Source organism: Papio anubis, chromosome 15 (genome assembly GCF_008728515.1).
Source record: "Papio anubis isolate 15944 chromosome 15, Panubis1.0, whole genome shotgun sequence".
Lineage (NCBI taxonomy): Eukaryota > Metazoa > Chordata > Mammalia > Primates > Cercopithecidae > Papio > Papio anubis.
The window spans coordinates 62569268-62597225 of record NC_044990.1 but is presented as its reverse complement, the minus strand read 5'-3'; positions in this window follow the sequence as shown (position 1 = coordinate 62597225).

The following is a 27958-nucleotide window of genomic DNA, read 5'->3' as shown; positions in this document are numbered from 1 at the left end:
TTGCTGGCCCCTGTGCTTTCTACCTATAATTTTAGAAACTCCACAGATTGACTCTGATGTTTATTTGTCAGAACTAACCATTTTCTTGAACTTGAAATTCATTTATCAAACTGTCCAGTTTGCCACATGGCTTTGGTAGGTAACAGCATCACAAATGGATTGTGCTTATAACAGAACTCTTGATTTCTCCCTTCAAACTCTAGAAGGTATGCTCTCTTAGGACACAATCTTGTTAGATATCATATGTAAAGGATGGACAGCAGGACCTGAAACACAGTGTTCAAGGAATGCAAACTAAAACAAATCAAAATAAATAAACAAATATGTAAATGGCCATTTAAATGCAGAAACATGGTATTTGAAACAGCATGAGACTTCTATAGGTAGCTTCATATGATGCAGAGCTAGGATTCAAAAAAAGGAAATGATTAATTAAGATAGTCTCAGAGACTTTTCTCAAAGATAGAATGATGTATTTGGCTGAGTTTCAGGAAATCCTTGAGTGGAAATTTATAGAATATTTGAAAAAAAAAGATTTAAATAATTTCTATATTTGGTTATAGATGTCTATATGTAAGTTTCTCAAAGTGATTTCAATGATTATTTAATTTTTAAGGTGTTTATAATAGAAAACTTTCAGATATTATTAATAACTACGGACAGCATGGGTTCTACTACACGTATGATTATGCTACCCACTTTAGACAAACCAGGTAAACAACATCGCTTTCACAAAGCAGACTGCAAAGACTGATTCCAAAGTGTCTTTTGTACAGGTCTGTTACAAGAGTGAGGCCATCTGAAAGGTAACAATCAGTTCTCAGAAGATACGTATCCAAGTGGGCTACTCCAATTTCTATGAGAGGTACCTGCACTTAAGAGTTCCTATTGCCTTACCTAAATTTCAGCTTCTAGACAAGATCCTAGTAGAGAAGAAAGGAAAGCACACATCCACATACCTCCAAACACACAACATGATGAGGCTCTATCTAAAAATAAGTGCTGGTTAATCTAGATTTGATATTGGATCTCTTCTAACGTCAATGCATCAGAGATTTAATCAGACATGGTTGTTTTACTGTGAATATTGAGAAAAGTGTTTTAATTTTCTGAGTTATTAAATGAGAAGCATGAATGAAGAAGAAAAATTCAAGAAAATAAAAAAGCTAAAAGAATGCTTCTATTTTTACTCACCTCAATTACCCGTAAAAAATTATCATTCAATTTGAAACATGTTGCTCTTTACCAGCATGTTGCACTGCTCCCCCTTGTTAAGCTGAGGGAAAATATATGAGGTCCTGGGCTTGTGGATAAGAAGCAATAAGAAGCAACAGCTATTCTTCAATCAAGGGGAGAAGCAGCTGCATCCCCAATGTCCATGCCCTTTAGAATATACATAACACCCTGGAATCCCCGGTGGCAGCTGTGCACCGTAGTATCCTGGCTATTGCACTTTCTACACTATTTCATGAAGCTTAAGATGCTAATTTCAGGATGTGGAATGTTTAGCCTTGCAGCTTTGAGGATGTTGGCACTGAAGCTGATAGAAATGTGTTCTCTCGAGTTTGAATATGTCTTTATGCATCAGCATCTCTGGTAAATCATTCCTTACATTTATTTTCAAGCCCCTGTGTGCATTTGATAGAGTGAGACCAAGGGATTATTGCAATGATACACTGCACATCTTTGTTATTTTGGGGAGCAGTTTTCCATTCTGAAATATCAAACATATTTTGGGTTTATTATCCCAAACCATTTCAGTTTTGTAATTTTTGTCATCCTCAGCAAATTAATCCCACATATGCCTTTGTCTGTCATGTGACCCATGCAGAAATTTTGAATTATGTCACCTCTATAAATGGGAATCTTGGAAGAAGGATTAAATGCTAAGGGTGATCAGTCAGAGAAAGTGGCAACTCGTCTGGTTCAATGATTAAAGTCTGGACATGAAAATAAGAATTACTAGATTCTATTTGTGGCTTTGCTATCAATTTGCTATATGACTTTTAGTATGACTTTTCACCAGGAATTAGTTTTCAGATATGGGCTAAAGGAAAAAAATGTAGACCTTCAAAACCTAAAGGACGAATTTGTTTTATTTCTTAGAAATATTACACAGTTTATTAGGAGGGCCTTTCACAGAGTTTGGTTAAATCTCAGCCAAATACATGTTTTATGTCAGCTAAACTAATAATCAAACCATTAATTGGAGAAAAATTTGTAGGATGTTGAATTATCTCACATAGGCAGTTCAAGTAGGCATCTGGCTATGTTTCTGTTTAGACAGAGTCGTAAACAGTAGGAATTTCTAAGGTATGTAAATAACTTACAAAATCAGGATAGTATTTAGAAACCTTAGGGGAAAAAACCTACTAATCTCCGAATTTAGAGTGATTTTTTTTTCCCACTGATTCTCTATGTTTAGCCTGTTTGGAACATGACACAGCTAAACCCTTCCTTTCCTGGCAATTTACTGTCAGTTATGACTCCACTGTATGTAATTGTGCCTCCAAGTTCATATAACATAGGTTTTTCTGATGCTTTGTTGTCCTTATTGTTTACTTTGTTGGTTTTTAAAATTTTTTTAAATGTTTAAATATTTTAAAGACTTTTCCTTTCAAACTACAAAAGCTTTATATGCTTATTGCATCAAATTAGGTCATACAGATGTGAACAAAATACAATGCCTGAATGTAATTTTTCATTATTCCACTTTATATTCATCTTTCTACATTTTTTTCTATGAATAAGAAACAGATATATGTATAAACACCAAATTTCTTATTACAAAATGTTATTATAAAAATGTTTGCCAATTTACATTTTTTTCTTCTTGATTAAAAAGAAACCTAATTAGGGTGTTTTCATCATGGTTTTCCAGAGCAACAGAACCAACAGAGTATATATTTCTGTATATATATCCTACATATATATATATGGACATATGTATATATACATATGTATATATGTCATTTATTATATATTATTATGTATTATATATAATTATACACATACACACACAGAGAAGCTGGAAGAGAGATCAATGTTAAGGAGTAGACTCATATGATTATGGAGGAGGTTCACAAGTCTAAAATCTGCAAAGTAGGCTGGCCAACTGAAAACCCAGGGAAGAGTCGCTATTTGAGTCTGCTGGCAGAATTACCTCTACCTCCTGAAAAGTCCATTTTTTTTTAATTTCCCTTAAGTCCTTCAACTAATTTAATAAGCCCCATCCATATAATGGAGAGCAATCTGATATATTCGAAGTCTACTAATTTAAGTGTTAATCTCATGTAAAAATTAACCTCACAGAAACAAATGCAATATTTGACCAAATGACTGGGCACCATGGCATCTAGCAAAGATGACTGATAAAATTGAACATCACATAGGCCTATGACTTTCTAATCTGTTCTAAGCACTTTTCATGTATTATCTCATTTAATAATCAAAACCACCCTATGATATAGGTATTATCATTTCAGTTCCTGAATACAAACAACGCCACCACCTTAAGCACATTGCTGTCTTCCTATGCTTTAATTTCCTCATCTATAGAATGAAAAATAATGGTATCTACAAAATGTTGATATGAGTAACAAATATACAATATATGCAAAGTGTTTAACCCACTATCAGGTACATGGTAAGCACATTAACACTTTTGTTATCATTTCATCAGACTATTCAAACATTCCTTTTAGATGGTTATTTATGTTGCTTGCCATGACAAATACTTGGATATAAGCCTTTTTAGTTTATTTGCTGGTAGCTTTATTTCTGTAGAATATGGTCACAAATAAGGGTAATTGACCCTTTTAATAGGTTCACATCAATGATTTTTTATACTGTTCACAAGATTTTGCAATCATCACCATTAATTCCAGAGTAGTTCATTATTCCAAAGGAAACCCCATACCTATTAGCAATCACTCCCTGTATCTCCTCCTGACAAAGTCCTGATAACCACTGGCACAGTTTCAATGTGTGTCCCTGCCCTGAATTTCATGTTGAAATATAACCCCTAATGTTGGAGGTGGGGTCTGGATGGAGGTGGTTGGATCATAGGGGCAAATTTCTCGTGAATGATTCAATGCCATACCCTTGGTGCTGTCCTAGGCACAGTGAATAAGTTCTCATGAGATCTGGTCATTTTCAAGTGCTTAGCACCTCCCCATTCTCTCTCTCTCACTCCTGCTCCCTCCATGTGAGACACCCGCTCCCCCTTCACACTCTGCCATGATTGGAAGCTCCCTGAGCCCTCCCTACAAGCAGATGCTGACGTTATGCTTTCTGTAACACTTGCACAGTGAACCAATTAAATCTTTTTTCTTATAAATTACTCAGTCTGAGGTACAGCAATGCAAGAACAGCCTAATACAACCACAAACTAATGTTTTGTCTATTTGTCTATGTTGGACATTTAATTAAAAAAAGAATCATATATAATATATTGCCTTTTGTGTCTCACTTCTTTTACATGGTATGTTTTCAAGATTCACCCATGGTATAGCATATGTCAATACTTCACTCTTTTTCAAGGATAAATAATATTCTGTTATATAGATGTATACCTCTTTTGTATATCCATTTATCACTTGATGAGTATTTGAGTTGTTTACAGATTGAGATATTATGCATAGTACTGCTGTGAATAAGTATGTATTAATACAAGATTTTGTGTGAACACGTTTTTATTTATCTTGGGTATACACGTAGAAATGGAATTGCTATATTGTTTTCCTAATTATAAAAATTTACACTCCCATCAGCAATATGTGCCAATACTTGGGTTTTTTGTTTTGTTTTGATTTATGACATAATCACCACAAAAAAGTAATTTAGTATTTTCTCAAATTTTTGTCTTAGAGGAGGATATAATTAACAGGGACAGAGATTAACTAACATTTGTTAAAGCAGGCAAAAATGTGGATACTTTACATATATTATCAAATTTTATGTTCACAATATCCTTGGAAGATTTTATCAGATATACTTGCTGTATGGTGAATATTCATTATCACAATTTTAATATGAGGAAGTTAAGACCTGGGAATAATGTATTCAATATCACTCAGCTAATGAAAAATAACATCAGTCTTTGAGACTACTATAACTAACCCATGTGTTTCAAGTTGCCTTATGAATTTTAAACATATTTTGGCAACTTGTCCAAAGCAACACAGCAACAAAGCAACTGTAATTTGGTAGAAAAAGGATTCAACATTAGTGCCTTCTGATTCCAAAGTTTCTTTGCCTGAAAAGTGTGTGAATTTCCCAAGAAAATCTCTTTTCTCCGTTTCTTTGTAGAAATGGTAGCCTTACCTCCTATGTTTCTTTTTAAAGGATTGCATAGCATAAAAGGTTAAGCCTTTTATCCTCTGGGAAGAACACTGTGTTCGTTTCTGCTGAGTCCCGCCATTGTAGTATCACACATCAGCACATTTTGTTATGTTGTTCTTGTTTGCCAGGTCTTGATTGCAAAGCTTCCTTTATCTGATACTGTCAGAGAAAACCTCCAATGCATTTTGATGAACAGACTTGCAGTTGTCTGTCCTCATTTTTAAAAATCATCTCTTAATTTTACCTCTACCATGCTTACCTGAACTGATGTGTGGTGCTTTTACATGATAACCGAATGGGCTGTGAAATAATACAGTTTAAGTATAGCAATTTAAATTTGACCACAATTAAACTCTGCACTAAATGTAAGTACTTGGTTATTACATGCTCTTTAAGCTGGAATATGGTCTTTTCTTATTAAGCTATTTAAAACATTGTTGACCATATGTTGTTTTCATTGTTTTATTTAAAAAAAAAAAAAAATCCTCAGAAACTATTTACATGCTTCCACATTTCATTTGGGGTCAATTTTTAATTTAAAATAAAATGAAAAAATAACAAATATAGTCTTAAGAGATTCATGCTGTTATTCCTAGTTCTAAAGGGGGTTTCAGCTCTATTTACTTTCTGGTACCCAGTGCTTCCTTTGGGAAGAATTGTAGTTGACCTATTCTGTGGACCCAGCATCTGTTGCGTAATACGTCATTGAATTTGGGAGCAGAAATATTGAGTATGAAAGCAGTAAGCAGTCTCCATTTAGGATCTCTGCTGGTACTGGTCTGTCTGTGCTCAGACATGATGAAGGTACCTTGCCCTTTCATTCTGCTTGAGGTGAGAAGTTCAGGCAGGACTGGCCTTTGAGGGCATGTGAAGTTCTCCTTTCCCACTGTTCGTACTTTCCCATTTTCAGCTGAGAATGATGAAAAATTAAGGTAAGCCCCTATTTGTCTCCAATTCAAGTAAGAAAGATTTGTAGGCCTATGTTGGACTGAAGTCCTTGTCTCGCTGTTAATTCATTTTACAGGGAACCCTGCACTTTGAGTAATAATAGGAACACCCGACTCTTATGTTTATCCTCACTCTCAAAAACAAGCCTGAAAAGGAACAATGCATAAAACCCTATCTCTCTAATAGAATCCCTGATCAATCCACTTCAACCTCTAATCCATACAAATTTAGGAAAGAAATAACATATCAAGTACAAAAATGGGGATTTTTAATTATTCATATTTCTGCTCTCTTTTACTATGCATATATATAACCACATTTATATAAAGCTACATAAATCAAATCACAAGATAATTATTCGTTCAGCTTTACTTTTGTATATGCAATAATAAAAAGTTTAACAATATAATAGTTTATTCTAAAAATGAACTTTATTATTTAAAAATTTATACCTAATAAATTTAGAGGTTTTGGCAAAAAGCTAATAAATATCTGCGTCAATGGCTTTAATTGACATTCTGTATATATCCATTTTTAGAATGACATATGAAGTAACTCTTCACAGAAAAGTTGTAATTTCACAGTTTATTAATGACACTAATAAACTGCATATTGTGAGAGATGCTCAAGCAGGCAATTACTATTACTTTTCCTGTTTCCTATGTTAAGGAACTAATTTAAGAATGAAGGTTTGAGAAACCTTCATTTTTAGCTACTTAGTTTTAGCTGCTTAGTTTAGCTACTTTTAACTACTTAGCTACTTAGTTTTCCAGTCTGCCTCTTACTCAAAAACCTGATTTGCAATAAAAAGTTATGTAAATTTTTATCAGATTAGACTTTCAGAACTAAATTTCAATAACATACATAACGATTATTTCAGTAAAATTGACAAAATGTCAGAGTGTGGGACAAGGTTGAGTAATTAGCAGAATGGTGGGAATCTGCAAACAATTCAAATAGAGAAAGTTTTTATTTTCCTGAAGGTTGTAATTTCCCAGAGGATAAGCAAAGAACAAAATTTTTATGGACAATTTTATTACTCAAGTTAGGATGTAGAGAATCTATATATCACCTAATTTTAAAATTCCTGATAACTTACAATTTGAGTATTATTATATAATAATATTTTTACCTATAGTTTATGTCACAATAAAATTTTGTGCCATTTCTAGGTAACTTGTTGTGGGTATTATAATATGCAAATAATTACATAAAGGCTCTAATCTTTGCTTTTACTAAACAAATCACCTTTTATGGATTTCAGGATGCTCATTCTATTTCATCCTGACTTATACCCTACTAAGTTGACAACAAAATGCCATTGATGTCAAGATTTTCTCATTGTGCTAAACCTTCAATATACAACATTTACAAACTCAAAAGCAAGACCAGCAGAATCTGAGAGTGGTGCATTCTAATGTGAAATGTTTACCAATTTTAGTTTTGTAAATAAAGTTGACTTATATGCAAGTAGTTTATGTCTAATTATAAAACACAGAGGTAAAATTGTTAGTACATATGTTATTTAAGCTTAAGTAAACTCTTTTTATTAAGAATTCTTTGCATATTTGAGAGAATATTACCTTGATTAAGCTTATTTGCAACACAAAATGCATAGTTCCTTTTCTTAAATTTGATCCTTTTTTTGCTTCTAGCTTAAGTAAGAGAAAAATGTATATAAAGAAACAAAAATCTGTTTAATCTTGGAACATTGCTACTTCTATTTCCAATATATATCATATGGGGGAATAATTTCTTAATTTTCACTGTTGGAAATTTTAAAACAATTTAGGTTTTTCTTATAATTATTTGTCTTTTCATAGTCTTATCCCGCCTGCCCAGTGACAACATGTCACCAACATTTTCCAAAATATTGTACTACGATTTGCATTACTTTCTTTTATTATTGTCTCAAACCTCAATAGAAAAGATTTAAGAAAGGTCTTTATACTAAAGTAATAGTTAATAAGTTTATACCTTATAACTCTAAATGGGCAATGTTAGTTTCAACAAGAGTTCTTTAACACAAAGAAATTAGTCAACAATGTTGGGGTTTTCATCATCTGCAGAAGATTTGTAGAAAAAGAAATAGACCTTTTGGACAGAAAAACGTCCTCTCAAATTGTATCCTATAATTGCACATAAAAATATTAGAAACAGAAACTTTTAAAAGTAGACATTTAGTATAGTACTTATTCTTTAAAAGTGTTTACATATACTATTTCAATTAACCTTTACAACAATTCTATGAAATTGGTTTTATTATCATAAGTCAATTTACAAATTTACTGATGAGAAAATTGAATAGATAGTTGCATCAGGCCTGCTATATTGATAAAATACCAGATATAAATGGGCTATATTTTCTGAGACTTCCTGGACCAAATAGCTGTAACTCCCCTCCTTTGTCAATAATATTCACCACATTGTTGTGTCATGATCTTCCACTTAAGAAAATTTCTCCTGTGTCATATCTTCCTAAAATATTTTTATTAAAAAAAATACTCCATATGTTCAGATCACGTTTCTACCCACATTTTAACTGATGCTTTATATTCTTGCTTCATATCTCAAACCCTGGGTTTGTTAATGTCTCCTAAAATGTTGAATGTCTTTACCACAAAGCAGATTAATACAATAGCATATACATTAGGTAATATACAGCGTAGAGTACAGATAAGCTTTCCTCTCAAAACTCTGGTCTTTGCACCATTAACTACTTTCCTGAATGAGCTATCATGAGACTAGTGATTCCTTCATGTGTTTTACTGTCACAGACTTCTCACAGTCTGGCTTTGCTCTCAAAATAGCAATTTCATTGACCTGTTGTCATGACACCAATAATTATGATCATCTCATTGAAAATTTCTTCTAAAGGTACCTCTGGGCCATTGATAAATTTGAGTATTTAACAAATTTAATTTCCATAAACTGTCCTTAAAAGAGAAAGGTGATATAATGTATTTCCGTGGAGTAGTAGTCACTTCTCCTCTGTTATTACATTTAGGCAAAAACACCCATAATTTTCTAAAAGGTCATTAACAATATAGATAATTCATTCATCATGAACTTATTTTGTACTGATGTTATTCAAGGGCACAGCTACAGATTTAAGAATTTTATCATTGATAAATATAGATAAACAAACAACCATCCCAACAAATACACACTCCCAGACTATCCTTAGTGTCAATCTTAACAAACATTGGTAGGACAAAAAGAAGTGCATGAAAAAGCTTTAAAAAATGTATCTGATGGAAGGCAGTATCAACCCTCATTAAGCCGCAATTCCTACACTAAGACTTCTATACGTTTTCCATCTTGACCATCTACTAATTAATTAAAATTATTCATTATGTTCCCATGAGGTGTTACTAAACTTTATCTCCAAAAACTACAGCCTCAGTTTAGTTGCATAAATGACAATATAGATTTTGCTAATATCTGTGGAATTTTAAAAATCATGCTGAGATCTTCATTACTATGAACATTTATCAATTTGAAGTTTTTGTTTTCCATTCTATAGTGTGTATACATTAATTCAACAGTCTAGACAAGTTTAAAATAAAGAAAAACTACAATGTTGATTATCTTAGGGAAAACAGAATTTTTGATAGAAGTTCCTTGTTTTGCAGTAGTTTTTCTAGTCATGGCATTTATTTACATATACCTTTGGGCATTGATCTCATGAAAATCACAGCTATATCCTCAGTTCTCCAGAAAATATCCAAAAACTAAGTAATGTTAATTCAGTATTTGATGAATAAATATTATGTTCACCAACTGTACAAATAACCATGAGATTTCTTCTCAAGGTACCTCTAGGCCATTGGTAAGTTTGAATATTTAACAAACTTAATTCCCATAAACTGTTTTAAGATGATTTACATAAACTGTTCTTAAGAGAGAAAGACGATATAATGCATTTTCATGGAGTAGTAGTAATTTCCTTTTTGTTATTACATTCAGGCAAAACCACAAAATTTCCTAAAACGAAAGTCATACACAAGCCTTACAAACATAGACACATTGGGAACACAAAACATATTAATAAATATAAAATAATTGTCAGGATACAATCAAATGTGAAAGTGAGGAAGAAGTTGAGAACAGGGTCAAAAATGTTAAACTCCCTGGTGTATGGAATACAATCCTTCACAATAAAGAAATTTCCCACTAAAAAATGCAGAAAGTGTCTTCATTTAGAAACACTGGTATTAGAAGATTTAGTATTTACTAGTGAATCATTACTGATAGATCAGTGATAGTAGGAAATAAATTTTTGCTGTGTTTTGATATTATAATGGTTTACTCATATTTAATCTGAAATAATATTCAGAACCACTTGGAAGTAAGAACACATGAAAAAGCTATGAATACAGAAGGCCACATGGCCAAATTAGAAAGAAGAACATTGGCTCGAATAGTCTTCCACCTGCTTGAGATGTATCATAAAACAAACTGCATCAACTCCAAAAGATTTCTAAACAAGACTTAGTCCAAGGCATATGATTGGGTCTTATAAAACAGAGATTCAACAACCAAGTAAGTTTCCAATGTTCTGTGTTTCACATAATAAACAATTTATATACACATCTCAACAGCTTTAATATACTAATGTGGTTTATAATTTTCAAAAATAGAAATAATTACATAACACGTATTAATATTATCAAATTGCTTTTTCTGCAAATGGTATTTTTAGAAACAAAAATCCTATATAGGCTGCTTCTACCAAAATGTATGAAAGACACATCCTTTATCCATTGGTTAGAAAATGAGGCTTAGTATGATTTCTCTTTTTAACTTTTGCTCTATAAGCATTGATGGCAAAAAGTGTGTTTAATTATCCATATGCAATTAAACACTTAAGGGATTAATTAATTAGTTGGCATTTGTAACACTCTTTAAGATGAAAATCACTGTTTAAGAATTATCATTATTAATATGAACAGATGCAAGGGATGAAAGCATCATTCATGCATGCATATGGCACACCCATCAACTCTTAGCTTACACTTGATTATGAAGATGGATAAATACGCTCTTTGCTTTATCATAAATGTCAACTTTGTTAGGGCCCTATTCAAAGACGTGATTGCTCTTTGAGCCAACATGAGCACCAATTTCCAAATATCAAACCAATGTGTCTTCAGAAAAATTATGCCTCAAATCATTCTCAGTAATGCCTGTTTTCACTTATAGAAAAACTACATGTTTTGTGAAAGCATATTTAAACTACTTAAGTAAATTATGTCACCATTATATATACGTACCTGTTGTCCAATGCTATTGGAAATGACACTACAAAATTAACTATCAGACAGAAAGTATTATTTATTTAAAAGAAGTAATAGAATTTGAGCCATTCTCTACTGCAACATCTAACAGTACATCATGTCCAACTGCAGATTTCTCATTTAATTTAAGCCTTGTAAAGTTAAATTTGGATATTTACTATCATTGTTTTGATATAATTATCTCCCTTTATAAGATAAAGGATATTCATTTAATGGAAGGGCAAATCTATACGAAAGCTTATTTTTGTATTTTATCTTTGGCATGTTGATTTAATAAAATAAGGCTATTTTGGTGCTACATTGATGTAAAGCCAAAACTCATTGAAAGCAATAAAAATCCATACAAACTGTTGACTAACGCTTTCATTTTAACCTAAGATATCATATTAAAACTTACAATGTGGTAAGTGATGTCCTCACACAATATCATAGCAAGTAATGAAGAAATAATATGGAGTTTACAGAGCCATTTATATCAACTTCTTAAATGGCCAAAACCTGTTATCTTAGCTCTGCAGGCCATAAATTCAAATATATAATAGAAAGATGTTTTCCTTGAGAACATTTTTGATGCTTGGTAAAGCTTTATATTGGCATTTTTATTAAAACAATGTGTAGGTTGCTATAGTTATACGGAAATGGTATTTCAGCTTCCAACCACTGTTTTCATAAAGTGAAAATATAAGCAAAACACTCATCAGAATAAAGCCTTAAGTACTTACTTTGAGTATAACACTTAATTGTGTTTCTAAATTTAATGAATAAATGTTAAATTAACATGAAAGCCAAGGCTTAAGCATGCAGAGAGTAATGCAGAGGAGGCTACAAAATTTGATAATTTAATGGAAACAATTTTTGGAATATATTCAGTGTCTTAGCACAACAGATATTCTTCTTTTAAAATGATTTTATTAAGATTTATATATTTTTAACTCTAGGTCACTTAATGTTTGTAGCTAGAGAAGATGAAGAAAGTCCTTTGTAATGAACTAAAACATTATATCTCTCTTTGTTACGGATTTTCAAACTTGTTGCCAATATATATAATTTGTTCAAGCATAGAATGTTTTATATTCTCATTATTATTTCTTTATCTTAACCTTCAACAGCAATGATGATCCTATCTTTATCTTAACAATAGCATATCTAATTTATATTTTCTTAGAAAATAAGCCGTCAGTAAATAGAAAGAATTATGTGCATTAAAGTAAGTAAAATCTATGTTAAAAATACCCAGAGATGAAATCCACATTTTCATTGTTGTTATAGATTACCCAACTCCTAAGGGTCTTTCCAAAATTACGACTAAGCAATTCCATTGATATTTCAAAAGATTAGTTACTACATTCTGGGAAATAACTCTTCACATAATTGAAGGAAGGTTTAAAATTAACTTTAAGCTTTCTTTTTTTATATACCAAGTTTAACATGTTAAAATAGAGGATTCAGAAGTGACATGGCTATCAACAATGACAAAGACCAGAAATTTAGGAGTAGATGACTGAAGTGGAGTGGCAGGTTAGACCATTCAAAATGTAGAGCATGGAAATATTTAAACCAATAAAAATAACAAGAACATTAGAGGATAAAAGACAGCAACTTGGCTATTAAAATATATAATTACCTGGATTATAAATCATTCTACTACAAAGACGTGCACACGTATATTTATTGTAGCAATATTTACAATAGCAAAGACTTAGAACCCAAATGCCCATTAATGACAGACTGGACAAAGAAAATGTGGCACATATATACCATGGAATACTACGCAGTGATAAAAACGAATGAAATCATGTCATGTTCAGGGACATGGATGAAGCTGGAAACCATCATTCTCAGCAAACTAACACAGGAACAGAAAACCAAACACCACATGTTCTGGCAAATGTATCCCAGAACTTAAAGTAAAGTTAAAATTAAAACAAAACAAAACAAAAAAGAAATAAAGGAATCAAAAAAAAGGTAAATTAAAAAAAGGGAAAAAAAAAAACCATGTCATTAGTGAGGAATAGTGGGAAGCATGTGGTCAAGGAGAAGCATCTAGGGTAGTAACAGGTGCTTCAAAATTCTTTGCTTTTCTAGGGAGGAAGATAAAACAGTGACATAAAAGTGGTAATGAAAGTTTAGTCAAGGACCTAGTTCACCTTCTCTGCAGTACACAGATGAAAAGGGAGAGAACACAGTATCTTCAACTGACATCCAGGCTTTTGCATTAGTTAGGAAAGTTCTGACAAAAATGATGAATATTTAATGGATTTTGTTGATGACAGATTTTGAGTTCACATGAACATCAAAGAAGAGTTTGTGTTGACAGGAGTTAGGAAGGGGTGCACACTGTATTCATATTGCGGGATACACTGAACATTTTGTAGATGAACCTAAATGCTGACAGATAACCTGGGAGGTTGTGAATTGCTCTAGATACCAGCTAAGAAAATGGGACATGATTGAAATTATTTGGATGGTTTCTTAGAAAGAGCTAATCAAAGACACTTGAGACTCTGCCTGTGCTCTTAGGCAGTCTATATTGCTAGTGTCCAAAATGTTGGCAGATATGAAGTAAGATTTTTTGTTTGTTTTTTGAGACAGAGTCTCCCTTTGTCATGAGGCTGGAGTGCAACGGCATGATCTCAGCTCACTGCAACCTCCGCCTCCCGGGTTCAATCAATTCTCCTGCCTCAGCCTGCCAAGTAGCTGAGATTACAGGCCCCTGCCACCGCTCCTGGCTAATTTTTTTTATTTTTAGTAGAGACGGGGTTTTGCCATGTTGACCAGGCTGGTCTCAAACTCCTGACCTCAAGTGATCCACCCACCTCAGCCTCCCAAAGTGCTGGATTACAGGCGTGAGCCACCGTACCTGGCCTGAAGTAAGTTTTTTTATTCGACCCTGCAATGGGTGACACAGAGAGCATGGGAGAACATTTGGAGCAGAGTTATCTGGGTAATCCTAGTGTTCTGAAATTTTAAATTGATGTGCTTCATGTGAGAACTCTCATTACATGTCATAAAAAACAGCTATACTATGTGAATTAGAAAATGTTTTTGCTTTTAGTTCTGAAATCACATTGTTTCATTCATCTAATTACTAGCCCAGTTATTCCTTTTTCAGTTTTCTCTTTCTGAAAGTTTGGGCATTCAACTTAGATTTAGCCTATAAATTTCTCATGTATTTTTTGTTACTTTTTAATCACTTTGTCTTTTTGTTCTACTCACTAGAGCAATCTTCAATTTTACCTAAAGTGAGTATTCTGTCATTCAATTTTTTTTTTATTTCCAAGTGTATTTCTTATTTAAGGAACATGCCTTTTAAAACACGTTCTCATTTTATGGACTTAATAAACTTTGTGGTATTTCTGAGAACATCAGCTATATTGACTTAAATTTCCATCTAATCTCGGCATCACCTGTTTCTTTACATTCCTATTTTAAGTTTCTTGGTTTTGTTTTCTCTCGTTGATGCAAAAGTCTTTCTTCAAAGTGTGGATCACAATTTGCTATCATATTTAAGAGTCTGTCAATGTACCTGTTGGCTATATAAATATCTATTTTGAGAAATGTCTATTCAGCTCTTATTTTACAGTGTATACATGTATCAAAACATCACATTGTACCCCATAAATATGTATAATAAAAAAGAGTAAGACATTTTAACAGCACGGGATCTCTGTTTCAAGTGAGAGATTGGATAGCAATCCATCCTGTTTATGGAAATAACCCCCAAACAGCACAGGACATCTTTTGTTTGGGATTATGCAGTTTATTCAGAGAAGAGTATCTCATTCTCCTGATTTAGGGAGGATGAGAGGAGAATGTCCCTGTGTTCTTGGTCTTGGAGCTTATCTACATAGTTTGTCACTATTTTTTTCAGTAATTTAAGTTATTCTTACTGCTCTTGCTTTTAGTGTGAGATCATTTTCTGGTAATCCCATATCTGGACAACCTTTGGTTAATTTTTTCATAGATTAAATTTTCTGTTCACTTTGTAAAGAGATGTAATCAACTGGTTTCCCTGATGCGAACTGCAAATTGAGTTTTAACTTCTTCTTATTCATATTTTTTAATATTCTTACATTTTTAGTCCCATACCTTACTCTCATTTAAAGAAATTCCTCCTTTCTCCAATTCTGGATTTGCCTATTGCACTTGAAACAAATCAGCTTTATGATTCCACGGGCAGATGCCAGTTTTCTCTTTGAGGATACTATCTAAACAGATGTTCATCCACTTTTCACCTTTTAAAGCTTAGTTTAGTTTCTGCTTCTCAGCTTGTATCACCTATACATCCATTTTCCTTGACATTCTTATTCCTTTATGACCAACTTAGTGTTAATGCAGGAAAGAGCAAAAACAAATAACTTCACACAATATGCCGTGTTTTGGTCATAATTATATTTTATTCTTATTATTTTCACTATTTTTGTTATTTTTCTTTTTTGCATTTTTAAGCTAAGAAGTTGATGATATGTTTTAGTCAAAAATTCTTTCGGCCGGGCATGGTGACTCACGCCTGTAATCCCAGCACTTTGGGAGGTCGAGGCAGGTGGATCACGAGGTCAGGAGTTGGAGACCAGCCTGACCAAAACGGTGAAACCCGGTCTCTACTAAAAATACAAAAATTATCCAGGCATAGTGGCATGCGCCTGTAATCCCAGCTATTCAGGAGGCTGAGGCAGGAGAATCACTTGAGCCCGGGAGGTGGATGTTGCAGTGAGCCAAGATCGTGTCACTGCACTCCAGCCTGGGTGACAAGAGCAAGACACTGTCTCAAAAAAAATAAAATAAAATAAAAAGAAAAGAAGAAAAACAATTCTTTCAAGTAAAATTAAAATTGAGATAAATATAACACCACCAACATGTCACATTGTGTTATTTATGAATAATTATTTCAGTGCAAAACTCTACATGATAGGCTAAGTTAAATATAATAGGTAATTATATCACAGTGAACTTAACATAGTTATTGACATTAAGATTTAATACTTACATGGAATATATACAGTGAGTCCTATGTAACAAAAAATGACTTTGTGCAAAACAAACTAGTTTTCCCAAAAATATACAAAAGAATTGCTTGTCATACATAGATTTGAAGGAAACCATGTAAAAACATAAAACAGATTTACTCCAAATTTTTTATGTTTAGATGGAGGATCAATTTTTTACATAAATTTTCAAAGTTTAGAAGCAATTTTGTTTTTCTTTGTGATAAGCTTCATTTGGTGCTTTATTATAGTGGAAAAATACTGTCATGTAAAAGTCTTGTAGCTTTTGATAATATCCCTCAGGTTCATCTTAAACTGCCTGGAATTTACAATCAACTCGCAAAACTCATTCAAAATTTTTGGCCATACGAGCAGATTGAAGGTTACGATTGTATAATATTTTGGTACAATTACCTGTGACCTTGTAAAAGTAAACTGCAAACATCTGCTGAAAAACTGATCATCCTCATCTCCATACATGTGAGAAGTTCTGAAATATTCTTTTATGCAGTAGCCAGAAAATAAGAAGAAATAAATTAAGAAATAAATTGCTCAGTAAAATATAAACAATGCAAAATCCATGTGTGTCTAAAAATTTTACCATAGAGAATGATCTCACTAAAAAAATTATTTTCTTAAGATGTAACAAGAGAATCAAGCTTTTAAAAAAAATTCAATGTACTTAGAAAGTAATAAAAGGTATATAAAGAATGAACTGTGTGATCAAGTTGTTATTCTAATACATATGAGACAATTTTGCTCCTAGAAGTTATAAAAAATGGGGAAAACTATTATAGTGGTAACTTAACTATTTTTATTTCTTTTAAAATTAGTATCAATTTTTCTCAAGTAGATTTTGTTAACATGCAAAATATAAAAATAAACATTTAATTTTTTTAAATTGCAGATACTGTTTGCACCGTCCCCCACCCCCACCAAAACAAAACAAAACAAAAACAAGGACTGGCTTCTCTAGTGCTTGCCACCTTTGTCAAAGCACCTGACAACACTGTCAAAGCACTCACAGCCAGCAGAGCTACCTCACCTGACAGTTATCACCCTAGGGCCTGAGAAATGGCCTACCTGGTGGCCCCCAAGCTCACTGAACTAGGCCAATGACTCCACAAACACCCACAGTCTAAGCCACTGAGCTACATGCAGACATCATTGAGATTGATTTTTTTTAAATATCACAGATTAAAAAGGCATTCCATTCTAATTAAAACCAAAATCAAGCAGGAGTAGCTATACTTAGATAAAATAGACTTAAGTAAAACACTGTAAAAAGAGTCAAAGAAGGTCATTATAAAATAATAAAGGAATCAATTTAGCAAGAAGATATAGCAATTATATTCTCACACAACACTGGTGCACTTAGATATATAAAGCAATATTAGTAATCCTAAAGGAAAAATAGACACAATAAAAGCTGGGGACTTCAACAACACACTTCTAGCATTAGATCACCTAGACAGAAAATCGACAAACATCAGATATAATGTACACTGTAGAACAAATGAATCTAACAGATATTTACAGAATATTTCATCCAACAGATACATAAAACACATTTTCCTCATCAGTACATGAAACTCTCTCCAAGATAAACCATATGTTAGAACACAAAAAAGTTCTTAACAAATTTTAAAAAATCAAAACTATATCAAGTATCTTCTCAGGCCACAACAGAATAAATCTAGAAATTTATAACAAGAAGCCAGGCAAGGTAGCTCACGCCTGTAATTCCAGCACTTTGGGAGGCCACGGTGGGTGGATCACGAGGTCAGGAGATCTAGACCATCCTGGCTAACACAGTGAAACCCTGTCTCTACTAAAAATACAACAAACTAGTCAGGCGTAGTGGCAGGCCTGTAGTCCCAGATACTCAGGAGGCTGAGGCAGGAGAATTGCTTGAACCTGGAGGCGGAGGTTGCAGTGAGCCGAGATCACGCCACTGCACTCCAGCCTGGGCCACAGAGCAAGACTCAGTCACAAAAAAAAAAAAAAAAAAAGAAATTGATAACAAGAGGAACTTTGGAAACTATATATACACAATGTGGAAATTAAACAATGTGGTCCTCAATGACCATTGGATCAAGGGAGAAATAAAGAATAAAATTTTAAATATTTCTTGTAATAAATAAAAATTAAAATATAACATGCTAAAATCTAGGAGATACAGTAAAAACACTGCTAAGAGGGAATTTTATAGCAACAAGTGCCTACACCAGAAAAGTAGAAAGATTTTAAATAAATAATCTTGTAATGCATCTTATAGAACTGGAAAAGCACCAACAAATCAAACCCAAGATCAGTAGAAGAAATGAATAAAAATCAGAGCAGAACTAAACAAACTAGAGACCAAAAAACAATAGAAAAGACCAACCAAAAAATGATTTCTTGAAAAGATAAGCAATATCAATAAACCACTTGCTAAGCTAAGCAAGAAAAAACAAAAGGAGATCCAATAAACAACACCAAAATGAAAAAGAATATATTAATATTACAATTGACATAGAAATGCGAAAGATTATCAATGATTTTTATGAACAACTCTACGCTAAGGAACTGGAAAACCTATACGAAATAGATAAATTTCTGGACACATGCAACCTACCAAGTTTGAATCAGAACAAATACAAAAACTGAACAGAACAATAGTAAGTAAAAGATCAAAGCAGGAATCAAAGTCTCTGATATGGTTTGGCTCTGTTTCCTCACCCAAATCTCATGTTGAATTGTGTTGGGGAGGGGCCTGGTGGGAAGTGATTGACTCACGGGGGCAGACTTCCCCTTTCTTCTTCTCATGATAGTGAATGAGTTCTCATGAGATCTGGTTATTTAAAAGTGTGTAGCACTCCCCACTTCGCTCTCTTTCTCTCCTGCTCCTCCATGGTAAGACGTGCTTGCTTTCTCTTAGCTTTCTGCCATAATTCTAAGTGTCCTGAGGCCTTCTAGCCATGCCTCCTGTACAGCCTGTGTAACTATCAATTAAACTTCTTTCCCTTATAAATTACCCAGTCTCCGGTAATTTTTTAATACTAGTGTGAGAATGGACTAATACGGCCTCTCAAGAGAAAAAAAGTCCAGGACCAGATGGCTTCACTACCACGTTTTACCAAGCTTTCAAAGAATAACTAACACCAACAACTAACACACTACTCCATCAAAATGAAAATAAGGGAACTCTTCCTAACTCATACTATGAGACCAGCACTACCTGGATATGAAAACCAAACAAGGACACAACGAAAATAAGAAAACTACAGGCCAATGCCTCTGATGAACATAAATATAAAAATCTTTAACAAAATAGTAGTAAAACAGATCCAATAGCACACAAAAAAACAATAATACAACATGCATAAGTGTGATATATTCCAGGGAAGAAAGGATGGTTCAGCAAATGCATCAGAAAATGTGATACATTATACCATCAGAATGAAGGATAAGAACTATATAATCATCTTAATAGATGCTGAAAAAGCATTTGATAAAATTCAACATCCCTTCATGATCAAAGCTGCCATAGAAGCCACATATCTCAACATTAAAAGTCCATACACAACAACTCTACAGCTACTGTCATACTGAATGGAGAAGAGTGGAAAGCCTTTTCTCTAATAACTGGAAAAAGACAAGAAAGCCAAAAATGCTCACTTTTCACCAGTGAAAACATAATACTAGATTATGTTCAACATAATACTAGAAGTCCCAGCCAGAGCGTTTAAGAAAAAGAAACAAATAGAAGGCATCTAAATTGGCAAACAGGATGTCAAATTGTCTCTCTTCGCTAGTAATATTATCTTGTATGTAAAAACCTAAAGACTCCACCAAAAAACTCAGGTCTGATAAATGAATTAAGTAAAGGTTCAGGATACAAAATCAACATAGAAAAATTGGTAGCATTTCTATACACCAATAATGAACTAGCTAAGAAAAATATAAAGAAGACAATCCCATTTACAGTGGCTTCAAATGAAACAAAATATCTAGGAATAAATTTAACCAAAAGTGTAAAATATTTCTTTTTTTTTTTTTTTTTTTTGAGACGGAGTCTCGCTCTGTCGCCCAGGCTGCAGTGCAGTGGCCGGATCTCAGCTCACTGCAAGCTCCGCCTCCCGGGTTCACGCCATTCTCCTGCCTCAGCCTCCCCAGTAGCTGGGACTACAGGCGCCCGCCACCTCACCCGGCTAGTTTTTTGTATTTTTTAGTAGAGACGGGGTTTCACCGTGTCAGCCAGGATGGTCTCGATCTCCTGACCTCGTGATCCGCCCGCCTCGGCCTCCCAAAGTGTTGGGATTACAAGCTTGAGCCACCACGCCCGGCCAAAAGTGTAAAATATTTCTAAAAGGAAAACTACAAAACAATGATTAAAAAGAAAATGAAGTGGATAGAAGTAAATGGAATGACAACCCATGCTCATAGGTTGAAATAATTAATATTGTTAAAATAACCATCTTTATTCCCCAAATCAGTCTCTAGATGCAATGCAATCTCTACCACAATTCCAATGTCATTTTTCACAAAATTAGAAGGACAATCCTAAACTTGTATGAAATCAAAAAAGAGTCTGAATAGTCAAAGCAATCCTGAGCAAAAAGCACAAAGCTGGAAGCATCCTACTACCTGACTTATTACAAGGCTTTGGTAAACAAAACAGCCTGGTATTGGTATAAAAACAAACACATAAACTAATAGAATAGAACAAAGGATCCAGAAAAAAAAATTCCTGACCTCTCTTTCTCACCATTACAAAAATCAACTCAAGATTGTTTAAAAACTGAAATGTAAGATGTGAAACTCTAAAACTTCGAGGAGAAAACATAAGGAAAACAATTCAGGACATTGGTGTAGGTAAAGATTTTATGGCTAAGACCTCAGAAGCACAGAAAATAAAAATTTAAAAATAGACAAATGTGACTAGATTAAATTTAAAAGCTTCTGCACAACAAAAGAAATGGTCATCAAAGCGAAGAGAAAATCAACAGAATGGGACAAAATATTTGCAAACTATTCAACTGACAGAGAACTAATATCCAGAATATTCAAAGAACTCTAACATCTCAACAGTAGGAAAACAAAAATGTCATTAAAGAGTGGGCAAAAAATATGAATAGACATTTCTCAAAAGAAGATACACAAATGGCTAACAGGTACATAAAAAAATGCTCAACATAGCTAATCATCAGGGAAATGCAAACCAAAATCACAATGAAATATCATTTTACATCAGTTAGAATGGCTATGATCTTTTTTATCTTTATTTTATTTTACTTTAAGTTCTGGGATACATGTGCAGAATGTGCAGGTTTGTTACACAGGTATATATGTGCCATGGTGGTTTGCTGCACCTGTCAACCCGTCATCTAGGTTTTAAGCCCTGCATGCATTAGGTATTTGTCCTAATGCTCTCCTTCCCTTTTCCCCCCCAACTCCCGACAGGTCCCAGTGTGTGATGTTCCCCTCCCAGTGTCCATGTGTTCTCATTGTTCAACTCCCACTTACGTGTAAGAAAATGCAGTGTTTGGTTTTCTGTTCCTGTGTTCGTTTGCTGAGAATGATAGCTTCCAGTTTCATCCACGTCCCTCCAAAGGACATGAACTCATTCTTTTTTATGACTGCATAGTTAGAATTGTTATTACTAAGAAGATCAAAAAAATCACAGATGCTGGCAAGGATACAGCAATGTAACTTCATATAGCCATTATGAGAACCAGTATGGAGGTCCCCACAACAACAACAACAACAACAACAGCAACAACAACAAACAGTGTATTTTTGCAAATGAATAGATATCGGTGGATCAAAGGGATACCTGCACTCACATTTTATTGCAACACTATTTGCAATAGCAAATATATGAAATCAACCTAAATGTCCATGAATGAACAAATGAATTTTTGAAAATGTGGCTTGTATACAATGGAATACTATTTGGCCACAAAAGAGAAAGCAAACATGACATTTGCAGCAACATTGTAGGAGCTAGAGGTCATTTGTTAAGTGAAGTAAGACAGGCACAAAAAGACAGATATTGCAGGTTCTCACCCATATTCAGGAGCTAAAATAATTGATCTCATAAAGATAGAATAGAGAGTGAAATGATGGATATCAGAGGACAAGGAGGATGAGATAGCAGGAGAAGAGAGGTAAATGGGTATAAGCATACAATTAGATAGAAGTTATAAGTTTGATTTTTGATAGCAGAGTGGGGTGACTATAGTTAGCAACAATGTGTTGTACATTTCAGAGTCGCTGGAAAAGACAAATTGTTCACAAAACATTTAAATGAGAAATGCTATTCACAATAGCAAAGACTTGGAATCAACCCAAATGTCCATCAGTGACAGACTGGATTAAGAAAATGTGGCACATATACACCATGGAATATTATGCAGCCATAAAAAAGGATGAGTTCGTGTCCTCTGTAGGGACATGGATGCAGCTGGAAACCATCATTCTTAGCAAACTATCACAAGAACAGAAAACCAAACACTGCATGTTCTCACTTACAGGTGGGAACTGAACAATGAGATCACTTGGACTCAGGAAGGGGAATATCACACACCGGGTCCTATTATGGGGAGGGGGAGGAGGGAGAGGTTGCATTGGGAGTTATACCTGATGTAAATGACGAGTTGATGGGTTATGACAAGTAGATGGGTGCAGCATACCAACATGGCACAAGTATACATATGTAACAAACCTGCATGTTATACACATGTACCCTAGAACTTAAAGTATAATAATAAAAAAAAAATGAATAAATAAAAAGAGTATTTATCAATCCTTAACTTTTTCAAAGATCTCTCTGAGCAGACAGCTTAAATCATTCAATGAGATCATACATCAAAACCAATTCTTTCTACTTCAAAATACAACTTGTCCCAGGGGTTTGGTTTCATGCATATACTTCTCATGAAAGATTATAGTCAGATCAAAAAAGGCAGCAGTGAAATGTGGCTTTCAAACTGTAAGATCATATTTTGATTAACAATGGTAATAATTGCAAGTTGGAATAAGTTGGACTTTATTGAAGTCATTGTGCCCTGCGCTCAGTGCCCCAGCAGAATTGGTTTCAATCTCATTCTGCCCAGGAACTTGGTAATTGTGTCTGTCCTACCAGTCATCACATTGTGATTTTTACTTAGTGTCTGTCTTGAACCAGAGTTTATGGAAACACATGGAGCTCATATCAAGGTAATGTTATATTTAAAGAATAATTCACAAAGACAACTTGAATGTAAATAATGATAGAAATTTATTGTTTATAATTTCTTGTGCATTGTTATTCAATGTGATTTGACATCTTGCCAATTTCCTAAGAACAATGCACCAATTTGCAGCATTTCTGAAACATGAGAGCATCATAATAAGAAAAATATAAGTAGTACCTTTTATATGTGTGAGACGTAGAAAAGTTAATGACTAACATTATTAGCTTTATAATTTAAAAAGCCATTATATTCTGAAACTACTATATAAGAGTTGATGTAGATTACAACAGTCCTTAAGATAAATGTGTGAGTTGAAAAAAATAAAAAGACTTGTTTTTGGCAATATTAGGTTCACAGTAAAACTGAGCAGAGGATACAGAGAGGTTATTTATACTCCTTGTTTCTTCACGTGCATATACTTCCTCATTATTAACATCCCCCAGCAGAGCAGTAGCTTTGTGTACAACTGATGAACCTACTGACACATCATTATCACCCAGAGTCCATAGTTTACATATGGTTCACCATTGGTGTATTCTATGGGTTTCAACAAATGTAAAATGATATGTATCCATCACTATACTACCATACAGAGTAGCTTCCCTACCCAAAAAATTCTTTGAGTAGGCAGTTACAACATTTTGAAAAAAAATTTTTTTAAGTATAATCTTCCTTATCAAAGAAATAAATGAAGACACTATCTGAAAAAGAAAATCATGTTATAATGAATTATAATGCCCTTGATTGTCATTTTAGGTGAATTTATTCATAAACTAATATTTTACACCAAAGATAAGGTGGTCACAAATTCAATTTCTAGAAGAAAATATAAAATTTATTTAATTTTGAGAGTTAAACCTCATTAAGATTTCTTTGAATTATTTTGCTCACTGATGTGTTTCTTAATGAAGATTGAAAATGATATTTCGTGAGGCAACATTACTCATTTTCTGAGACAGAGGATTATTAACTGTCTTATATTCAATAACATTTTTAAAAAATCGATAGCATTGATATATCATTATATTAAAGACTCATTTATTTATTTAGATATCAACTAAAATTGGGTTAATGGGCCTAACTAGAGAACTCCTTCCATTATATCCATTAGGGTCCTGATTTTAGTTCATTGTAAATAGAAATATTTAATAAATGTAAGTAAGACTTGGGTTTATTTTATGTTTAAATATTAATGAAAATGATGTCAGATAAAATACATTTTAAAATTCCATATGATCATAACAACACTTTTTTATCAAAGATTATCAGTACTGACTGCATTAAAAAAAGAAGACCCTAGTTTAAACAATAGCAGCCGACAAATGAAAATTGATAACAAATTTTTTTTTTTTTGAGACACAGAGTCTTGCTCTGTCACCCAGGCTGAAGTGCAGTGGCTCACTTCAACCTCTGCCTCCAGGGTTCAAGCAGTTCTCCTGCCTCAGCTTCCCAAGTAGCTGGGACTACAGGTGTGTACCACCACGCCCACCCAATTTTTGTATTTTTTTTTTAGTAGAGAAGGGGTTTCACCATGTTGGCCAGGCTGGTCTCAAACTCCTGACCTCAGGTGATCCGCCTACCTTGGCCTCCCAAAGTGTTGGGATTACAGGAGTGAGCCATCGCTGCAGGCCAATAACAAATATTCTTAATCGTTTGATTTGCCAAGACTTGTATCTAGTTTATAGATACCTTCTTTCTTCTGTACCTTTTATTAGCACAAAAGCACATGTAAATCCTACATATAAGATTTAGCTTATTGTACTGGAAAAGTAAAAAAAAAAATAAGATGGTCATTTTCATTTATATAAGAAGATACTAAGTTTTCTGCACCAATTATATTTAAAAATTCAGTGGAATTCTTTTTAATATCTGTCAGAAGTACATCACTCCCTCAGAGTAAAATAGAAAATGCCTTTATAATTGAATGGAACAAAGGCTCCTATAATATGATTTTTACTAAAAACAACCTAAAGCTATTCATCAATTTGCATTAAATTAATTCAGTCCAGATGAGAAATCATATAAAAGCTGATGTCTTTACTTCATAGCCCATTACCTCTGAGAGGTAAAGATAGGTCTATATTATTATGTAATGGTGTAAAACATTTGAAACTCGAAAACCTATGCTGTATTTCAATTTTTAATGAGATAAGTTATAGTATTTACATGTGTAAACGACCATAGTCTATTTTTTCTTGTTTTCATGTGATAAAGCAGCTCTCCTTCTGCTTCATTTTAAATGCACACCATCTCTTCAATCTTACAACTCAGTGTATCTACCAAGGCAGATAAACATGGTAAAATGTTATTTACAGGTAATACACTAAAAGGGCATGGGCTGCCTGTATTGAGCACTCATGATGTGCTGTGTTCTATGCTGGGCACTTGGTATTCAATTCTCAGAGCAATCTTAGGTCGGAGGTGTGATTATCGTAACTTTACAGATGAGAAAATTTAACAGACTCAGTACTGTTGAATAAGTTATTCAGGATAACATGGCCAGTAAGTGCCTGACAGGCTTCTGTTTTTGTGATTCTGCAAGTTCCTAGTATTACAGAAAATATGTTTTCTGTAATTTCTTTTTAGAATTGATTTAGTAGAAATGTCATTTCTTCTTAGATGATGTTTTATTGCTTGTACCCCATATGACTCACCTCTCCCTTTACCCTTATTAATCTCTTCATTTGGTGGTAGTATGTTCTATGCAGAAAAAGCACCTTGACATTTGAGTGTACAAAATTAAGGGCTTTCCTACGTACCCTTGCGCCAGTAGTAAAACTGGAAGCACCTTGAGGGCAGATGCAACACTGCAGACATAGTGGGAACTGAAGGAGTTAGGGTCATGCCACCTCAAAATATGCCACTGTGGCATTTTGACTATTTTAAGTAAAAGTACTTGAAAAACAGCAGGTACAAGATTATCATTCTGACCTTCCTTCTGTTTCTTAAAAGCTGCAGACAAAATTTCCATGTAACAGATTTCCTCTCTGTTCCAAAAGGAAAGCATCATTCTCACCATCAAAGATGGAAATGTAAGGTTGGGGAATCTGTATAAATAAACTTTGTTTAATTACTCCTTATCTTCCCAGGCACTTCTACACCCAAATAACCACCTTAGTCAAAGCTTTTTATTTTTATTTTTATTTTTTTGCCTTTTCACAATTTACTTCTTGTCTAATTCAGTATATAAGTGTTCAACTCTGGGTCTTTGGCTCTACATTTTTTCATAAGGCTCCCATGCCACACATAACTTTTACTAAATAAATTTGTATTTTTTTCTAGCTGATCTATCCTATGTTTATTTAATTCTCAGACCCAGCCATAAGAAAAAATATCTTGAAAAGATAAAGATAAAATTGTTTCCCCTATAAGTACCTTATGAAGCAAAACTGCATTTTTTAAATGCTTAATAAATACAAATCAATGCAGCATTTAGGCCAAAATTTTTGTATTAATCACTCACCATAGTTTGAACAGGGCTGAGTTAAAACTTTACGCTCAGAAAAAAATATATGTATTTACTTCTTTCCACAGCAAAATGGTTCTTTCAGAATTATTTTTGACTTTTATGAACTTCTTCAATTTTTAAGAAACCATTTTAAGTTGTAAATGTTGGATCCACATTTCTTTGAGGTCGCAACACCATTTTTGACAACATGTATGAAATTAGAAATTAAGAATGGTATTTTACCAGACACAGTTATTTAAATAACATTAGGTGAGAGATATTTTGTTTGTAAGACTATTAATTATTATAAGATAGACCTATACAACAACAAAGTCATACACAGTAAAACTGGAAAGTTATTCAGAATCTTTTTAAATGAAGGATTTAATGGAAAATATAATCAGAAAGTCAGTGACCAGAAATCTATTTTAATTTTATACTTAAAATCACCAAATAATATAAATCTAATCCACAAAATAAATAAAAACATAACCTGGAAAACATAAAATAATAAAGATTTATGAAACAAAATTTTAATTACAGATTGATAATTTTCTTCAAATTTTCACTTATTCTTTCTCCCTTTGTTTAAATTCAGCTTCTAGTATTCTTACACTAGAAGTTATCTTGTCATCAAAAAACCCTCCAGAATTATCTAAAAAATAATCAAGAGAATAATTGTCTTCAAACTTATCAGCGGTCAATGCTCAGTAG